Source organism: Canis lupus, chromosome 13 (genome assembly GCF_011100685.1).
Source record: "Canis lupus familiaris isolate Mischka breed German Shepherd chromosome 13, alternate assembly UU_Cfam_GSD_1.0, whole genome shotgun sequence".
NCBI lineage: Eukaryota > Metazoa > Chordata > Mammalia > Carnivora > Canidae > Canis > Canis lupus.
In genome coordinates, this window is record NC_049234.1 from 16,297,670 (window position 1) to 16,306,875 (window position 9,206).

Genomic DNA, 9,206 nt, shown 5'->3' on the forward strand with positions numbered 1-9,206 from the left:
GAAGTCTCAGAAGAAGGAGGAGACAGCAAAGAAATATCTGTAGAAATAATAGCTTGATTTGATGAAATTATAAACCCATAGACTAAAGAACCTGAGTGACCTCAAGCAAAAGAAACACAAAGAAAACTGCATCAACATAAATAACTAAATTTCTGAAAACCAATACCAAAGAGAAAATCATAAATGCATAAAGTTACATAAAGAGGAAGAAAACAAAGAATAACAATAACAATAGACTTCTCATCAGAAATAATGCAATCCAGAAGACAGTGCAGTTATATATTTAAAATATTAGCCGGGGTTGGGGTAGGGTGGGTGTCAACCTAGAATTCCATAATCAGTGAAACTATCTTTCAGAATGGAAGTCAAATAAAGACTTAAGGGAAAGAGACAAGAAACAAACATGTCCTCTGTCATGAGTCAATATGTAAGAACATGAGACAAAAGGATGAATGAAGGAAAATACAAGGGTAAGGTGCTCACTTATATAAGTGGTTCAGGAGGCGACATTTGAAAAGTCCTAAGAGAGGTAATCATGAAAATATCTGAAAGAAAAGGAATCGAGGCAGAGAGAAAGAGCAAGTGCAAGGGCCCTGGGCAGAAGTGTGCTTGGTGTGTTCAAAGAAAAGCAAGGACGCCAGTTTGGTTATATCAGAGAGAAAGGGTGGAGAAATCACAAAGTGAAGGTGGTAGAACAAGGATGCACAAAGAGAAACCATCTAGAAAACAGATGCCACTGTCCAGTAGAGAAATGACAAGCTTAAAGCAGGTTGGTAGATGAGATAGGTAGAATAGCCACCCCAAAATATCACAACCAAACCCCAAGGACTTGTGGGATATGATATATTACCTTACCTGGCAAAAATAACTTTGCAGATGTGATTAAGTTAAAGACCTTGAGGTAAAAAGATTATCCTGGATTATCTGTGTGTGTCCAGTCTAACCAGATGGGTCCTTAAAAACAGAGACCCTTTCCCAGCCATGCGCAGAGGGAGATGAGACTGTGGAAGCATGGTCAGAGATGCAACATTGCTCCTTTGAAGATGGAAGCAGAACACGGACAGCCTCCAGAAGCTGGAAAGAGCAAGGGAAAGATTTCTCCCCTAGAACTTCCAGGAAGGAACACAGCCATGCCAACACCTTGATTTTAGCCCACTGAGACCCATATCAGACTTCTGACCTACAACACTGTGAATAAATTTGTATTGTTGTAAGCTGCTGAGTTTGTGGCAACTAGTTATAGCAGCAATAGAAAATTAATTCAACAGGGACAAAGGTAGAAATGTCACTCTGGCTGTGATGGAAAGACCTGACTAGAAATGAGTAGGGGGGAAACTGAAGACAGGGAAACAGCAACAATCAACTTTATATTTTCTGTGTCCAAGGCTCAGCTCTTGCATTTAGCCCCTTTTTAGAAAGAGTTATACTAATGTGCCAATCACAAAAAGAGAAAGCTTCACCATCCTTATTTGTCTAGAAGGACAAGACATGCTTATTCAAAGGTGGAATGGAAGGTTGAGCAGGGTGTCAAAAGTCCAGCCAGAAAAGAAACTAGCCATACCGGCTGACTGAAGAAAGGTGACTGTAGGAATAACCACTGTAGTTAGGAACCCATTGAAATAACTTTAGTAACACCAAATAAAAGTCACCAGAGATGATTTCTACATAGACAGAAATCTCAAATCACTCCCATTAAAGTATCTCCAGTGGTTTTTGCTGAGCGCTCTTCTGGGGGTGGCACGTGAGGCAAGGCATGTGAAGTAGGCATCCATCACTGGAGCAGGCTGTCATCTACAGAAACTCTTTTGCTCAACTGGGAGGATTGTCAAGACCACCCCTTGAGCCCCAGCCTCCTACACCCATGTTTCCAGAGCCCTGAAGTCACTCTTAATAATCTGAGTGAGATCAGTCAATATTCTCCATGCCCACATGGATGAAAGTCATGGCATAACAGTCCTTTCATTGAGCCTAACGTGTCTCTACAGAGTTTCAGCATCTGGCTTGCATCTGGGCCCCCTTAGGAGGGTGTCGCTGATCACCAGATTCTTTTCTTCTTGGAGCTGCCTTCTCTAGCCCATAAACTTCCAATGTCTCCAGCTCTTGTTCTTCTTTTGTGGAAACAGATTTGTTTTTCTGTGGAAACAAGATACTGAGGAGATTTAAGAAAGGATTCCTCCTCATTTATAAATAGGACATATAGGACATAACCAACCAGTATAGCAGCGGACATGGGCTTATGGCACAAATAATCAATCAGTGCCTTTTTTTTAGGGAAAGCAGGGTCGCAGGGAACAATAGCTGATGCCAAATTTTGAGCACAACTGTGCCCCAAGTACTGTGTGAAGCATTCTACATATGGTAGAGGATTTAATCCTAACACCACCACTTTGAAGCAGGTTTTATTATCTCTGCTTTAAAGATGAAGAAATTGAGAGGCGCCTGAATGGCTTAGTCTGTTAAGTGTCCAACTCTTGGTTTTGGCTCGGGTCATGGTCTTAGAGTCCTGGGATCAAGCCTGGAGTCAGACTCCATGATCAGCATAGTATCTGCTTGAGAATTCTTTCTCCCTCTGCCCCTCCCCCTGCTTGAACTTGCTCTCTCTCTCTCTCTCTCTCTCTCTCAAATACATAAGCTTTTAGATAGATGGTATATGATAGATAAATAGATGATAGATAGATAGATGATAGATGATAGATAGATAGATAGATAGATTGATAGATAGAGAAATTAAGACTTGAAAAGCTTAGATAATTTGGCAGAGTTCTCATAGCTGATATATAGCAGAGACAAGGTGCAAACCCAGGTCTACCTGACTCCACTAGGCTGAAGCACTCTAGCAGTTAATAAAGAGAACTCCAGGATTCCTTGACATGTCTGTGTCTTTTGTTCAAGCACAGGAAGATAAGGTTGTACCACATACAGCCTATAATGGAACTCATATGCCCTACATAACCACTGTAGCCTCCAACAGTCTCACTCAGAAAAGTATTCAACATATATTTGCTACCTGGAGCTATGGGTTACAATGAGACCAAATTATCTAGAAATAAAGAAGGACCCAGATTAGGTTGGACAGTTTCATTTTTAACTGCATAAGCACGTTTGTATTTCTATAAATCTGGCTGTTTCCTCTCATATATCCACACCTGCTGTGAACCCAACCTTTTGGTCTGTGCAGCTGGTGATTCTTCCCATTTGAGTCACTTCAAGTGATGGAAATCCACCCAGATCACTATCAGTAATCTAAGCACTAATCCTACTGCCAGTAGAACATAGCAGTCCAGATGAATGATTTGGTGGAGAACAGACTGGGGTTCAAATCCCAGCTGTGCCACTAAACTAGCCCTATACCCGTGGGTAAGTCATAGCTTTCCACACCTCAGTTTTCCCATTTGTAAAACAAGGGTAGCAAAACTTCAGAGCTGTAATAAGAATAATGAGGTAATGTGCATAAATCTGTTAGCACAGTGGCACATAGTAAGCAGTCAACAAATGTTAGCTATTAGCCCTATTACCACATAGCTTGGGACACAAGTGGCAATTAAAACCAAGGACAAACAATGCAGACCAAAGCAAAGAGCCCTTCACTCACTATGAACCTCCAGGGAGATCTTAGCAGTGTGTGTGCCTTGGAAATGAGCTGAAACTGGGCAACGCAGAGAGGAAAACACATTGTCAGCACATCTAAAATGTTTCCATACATTGTCCAGGTGTTGTACTCCAACTAGCCTCTCTTACCCCTGTTCCCCTACTCCATTTCAGTGGTTCCTTTAGTGGGAGCATAAGGAGATGATCCATGAAGATGATTCATTGGGGTGAGAAACGAAAATATTAGGACTTCCATTTCTAACTTTATGGTCTTTTAGATATATTTGATATATTTTAAAATAAAGATAGTAATCTACATAAATATTTGTATTGAATCTAAAAATACACAGATAAAATATTTGGGATACATGTTCAAGTGGGTTTTTTTTTTTTTTAATCTAACAGGGAGTGAAATCTAAAAAAACTGGAAGATTGGAGTTCTCTCCAGTTCTTAAAGGGATACAAAGTTCTAAGTGCAAGTGCCTTCAGACTGTGCAGGTAGGTGATATGCACAGGGTGAAGGGTGTGGTGAAGAAGAAAGTAGAGAGCCAGACAGTTCCTGTCCTGCCACCAGGTATTCAAAATAAAAACCAGTTTGAACATCTGTAATTACTTTTTTTATAATATTTGCTGAGCAAGTCAAGGTGGCAGGCATCATTTGACCCACAAGGTCTAGGTGGTTAAGCTCCACCTCATTGCCATCAGCTGATTGCTCAATAGTCCCTACTAAAGTGTCCCTTTTAGAAGTCAGCTCAGAGCCCTAACTCCCCAGATGCTCAAAGTAGCTTAGACTAGGGATGGAAGTCAGAATACCTGAATTCAAATCCTGGCTCTGCCCTTTACTTATGTAACATGTCACTGGGTAAGTCATTTAACTCAGAGTTTCAGTTTCCTCATCCCTTTGTGGAATAATAATGCATACCTCAAAGGATCATTGTGACCTCTAAGGGAGATGATGTATGTCCAAGGGCTTTAATGGTTTCAATGACAATTGAATCTAAATCATTCATCTTTGTGGCAGTTTAGCTAAGAATAGTGATGATTTATGAATTAACACTAGTTGATTGTCTGCTGTGTGAAAGGGGAAGGAGAACTGTCCTATGTCATCCTGGATGGGAAAATCTAATAAAAGGAGGAATTTGGAGAACACAACTAAAAATCTACACTGCCTTATCAAATGTTGAATCCCCATCACAAATATGTTCAAGCTGCGGCCATATGTCTGAGATTTTGTAAAGTAGACTCATTTTGAGTGAGAAGTTTGTAGTATACAACTTTCATATTACCTTCAAACACTACAGTTGTATCATTGTAACCCAAATAAAATGGGAACCAGTTAAAGAGCAACATGATAGCCAGCAATTTTAGGCCCTCTGGCAGTAAGAGGAAGAATACAGATATTTGCATACAGAGGTAACTTTGGATACCCTTCAAATTATACAACCACCTAATTCATCCACATGAGACCTGAACCAGCCTCCCAAAAGTCCCTCAAATCCCTGCCATATAAAATAAGTTGTTTAGCAATTCACTTAACACGGTGTCCAAGATCAATGGACTTACTCCTACTTACAGAGGTGTTGTTCTAGAAAGATACTGAAGAGGAATAGATCATGTTAGTATCAACATTATAAGCAATTCATTCACAAATACTTTCTCTCCAGTCCAAACCTTGCCTTTGAGGGTCAGACCCATATAGTCAACCTCTTAAGATAAATGTATCCTCTTCCCGTCTAACCCCACCTTCCAACATTCCATCTCTGTGAATGGTACCATCATTCATCTGTTTTCTCCACTCAGAAATCTGGGGTCATCTTTGTCCCCACTTACTCACTTCCTCCTCGTAACATTTTTACATTCTAAGTACCTCTTGAATGTATCTACTCCTTTTCATCTCTTCCACCCCTCACTACTTTAGATAGCAATAGTCCCCAATGGTCTTCCCTACCCAATCTTGCCTCCTCCCATTGTTTGCTATATGGACTTCTCATTACCTGTAAAGCAAAACTTCAAAATGAGCCACAGGTGCTGCAGTGTGTGGTTCTGACTCACTGCTCAGCCCATCTCTTTCCTGCTCCTCCTCCCCTTCACTCCAGCCACATCGACTCTCTTTAAGGTTCTCACACTCTCACGCTTATATCCATCACAGGGTGTTATCCCATGCCTTTCCCTCTGCCAGAAAGACTTTTCCCTCCTTGATATACCTCATTAGGCTTTACTTATCCTTCAGATCACTGCTTTGGCATTATTTTCTCAAGTAAACCTTCTGTTACCTCTCTGACCAACTCACTAGCCTATTATAAGCTCTTAAGGCATCATGTAGTATTTGTCAAGGATGAAGTTGTATATTTCTGCCTGATTATTTTTATTGTTGTGTCTTTCCCTAGTAAATTATAAAATACATGGAGGGCAGAAACTGGCATTTGTGTTCACCACAAGGTTCTAGAATGCTGCACAGAGCCTAGACTATAATAGATCCTCAATAAATAAATAAGCAAATAAGTAGACAATTCAATAATGATGAATGAAACTAATAATAAATGCTATATGCTCTTGTGCTTGTGACCTCATTTCTCCAGTTCTGATTTTAACTGTGAAGTTTGGGGGTGGCAGGGGTTGCAAATGAGGAATGAACACAAGAAGGAATTCAGAAGACACCTAGAACTGCCAACTACTCAAATTTCTTGGCTCCAAAATGCAAAAAAAATTTTAATTATAATGAAATAAAATATCCACAAAGAAAGTTGTGCTCATGCTGAGCTCACAGATACATGCCTTTTTTCCCCATAAATAGAACAAACAGATGCTATCTGCAAGGCCCACAGCACATCTGCGTAGATAAAGCAGCAGTGCTCAAAGTGTCCTGGGAAAGAAGTGATTTACATGTTTGCTCTCTGACAGCGCACATGCTCGCACGTCGTTTCCAGATAGCAATGAAATGGCCACATTCAGAGAACTGAGGTTGTGGTTTCGGATGTATTCTTCAGGTTCCTCTTCAGTCCGTGTGTTTAAGAAATACTCATGTTTAAAAAAAATTAAAAAAAGAATTGCTGGCTGGAGGGCTTCTTCCCTCCCTGTCACCCTCCCTTTCTCAAGCTTTCACATTTGAGTGTTGTCAAGTTATCATGCACTAACTAATCAAAACAAAGAAAATATGAGACATGACTAAAAGTTTTATGCCAAGTATGAAAGCCGCCTGAAGCATGCAGTGGCACCAGCCATTCAAAAGACTCAACTTCTTTCTGACAAAATAAGACTTTGATATGCTTACAGTACTTTCTTCTAAAGATCTCAAAATCCTTTTCTTTTTTTTTTTTTTTAAGTATTTAAAAATGTTACCTCGTAAGGAGTTTTCTTAAGCAAGGTGGACAAACAGGCATATAATAGGCATATAATGTACTTTTTTAAAACAAGGCAGTAGCTGACATAAATTGAAAGTGATTTCTGTATTCCCACAAGAGACAATGCTAAGAGGTGGGAATGGGAATTATTTGCTCTGGGAGCCCTGGCCACAGAGCAGTTTAATCTAATTTGCATGTGAGACTGGGAGTTCCTGGAATTGCATTCCCTTGTGGCCCCTACACTCCCACCCCTATTTCCACCACTGACTACGTGCTGCTTTTTATGGTAACTGGACATGAAGCTTCGTAAAAGCAGCAAAGTTTATCCAATCACTTAGAAAACCCAGTAAATATACTATAAAATGCTGACATCTTCAAGAACCTTTGGAAGTTACTGAAACAAACAGGGAATACTGTATCTACTGATAGTGAAGCCAAAAAAGAAAAGTTAATGTTTCCTACTTAATATATTTTCCCCTTTCAAACTTCATACGACTTCGCCCTGCCACACCCAACTACTTGTGATTGGTTCCAAACAGTGACACCAGCTGATGAAAGATGACATTCTTGCAACTCTTTCTCTCAAAGGACTCGTGGTGAGATGGCGCTCCTCCAGTAGACTATAGACTTCATCATCTGTGTCCATCTTTCTATCTCTAAAGAGACAAGTTCCAAGGGGAAATCATTTTTCCGAGGCAGCTCTGGATCAAACCTTGGGAATTAAAACCAGGATGTGCAGATGAGCTTGGGCTGCTGGCTACCCCCTCGGAAGCTGAGTCACTGACCTGGCGGTTCATTTAATCGCTTGGAAAGTGGTTAGACTGAACAGGACATGTAGTGATTAGTAATTCAGACTGGTCTCAGAGCTTCATGTTTTTCACTGTGGGACGCCAACTGCAGCCTTTCTCTTGGAGTCAACAGGAAGTAAGAATGGCAAGCCAAATTTGACACCACTTGACGTAACTGGGGATAGACTTCAGCCCTTATTTCTCAACCCCAATAACACTGAGATTTTGAGAGTCCTTCTAGCTAAACACATCAACCAAGTATCAGGTCAGAATAAAGAATTGAAGAAAATCTGTTTTGATAACTCATATTAAACCTTTTGTTTTTACTTGGCTTTTGCTTAATAAAAAGTAAATTTAAAAAATTCTTTAACTCTCAAAAACAGATCTGAAGATGCTATGATTAAAGAGAAATATTTATTAAATAAACTATTCCTCATACCAATCAGAAAAAGATTGTGACTGAGGAGAGCACAAAATCTACTTTCCTGATAATTTTTTTTTCATCATGTTGCATTTGTGGAATATTCTAAACTAGGCACAGTAAGACATAGCCAGGTAGCCAAAGTGAAACAAATAGACTTTTTATGAAACATTTCCTACTTCTGGTTACAACTACTACTCGTGCAATGACTGGTTCATGTTCAGCTATTTTCAACTATAGTTGTGGTGCTAGCAATGAGACTTAAAATTTGATCATTTCACAAGGAGTGTTTAGTAAAGGAAACCGATGTGTGCATCTTTGGACTTACCCCCTATTTTTTCACAATTTTGTCTTCCTCTCCAATTCATCCCACAACTAGACCCCAGAACTTTTCCTAAAATATAACTTCTGTGCATTTATTGACTTGAAATTGGTCGGACCCTGACCACATGTTGACGGTCACTTAGCTAAGCACAGAAAAGAAAAGATAAACATGATGGTCTTGCACTTGAAGAATTTATGGTCAGTGATGCTTCTCTAGTCAAGGCTTCTGGTTCTCTCTGGGACTATGAGATCCAGTTTGAAGTTTAACCTAAACTCCTAAATTTAGTCTTTACTAGAAGTATCTCCTCTCCAAGTGCCTACTGTCAAGCTCACACTTCTGACTCTCCATCTCATAGCCTCAAATGCCCCTTCCTTTGCATATCCAACTTCCCTTAGAACCTAAGTCACTTACCTTTAACAAAGCTATTTCTGATTCCCCTTCCTAAATTCCAATACCCAGATTATCTTTACCAATTTTTCAGCTTGACACCATCACACATACCCTGTCTCAACCAAAATTCAGCTTAGATGCATAAATACAATACAATACAATACATGCATACATATATACATACATACATACCTGTGTGTGAAAGAAAAGGGAGCTGGATTTGGGACATTCATTCCATATCAAAATATGGACCAAGTGTTCCATTGGTGTCATAAAACTGGGATTTTTATTTCACCCCCGCCCCAAAAAAACCCACAAAGAGGGGGTTTCCCAAGCCATTTTATTAGAAAGAA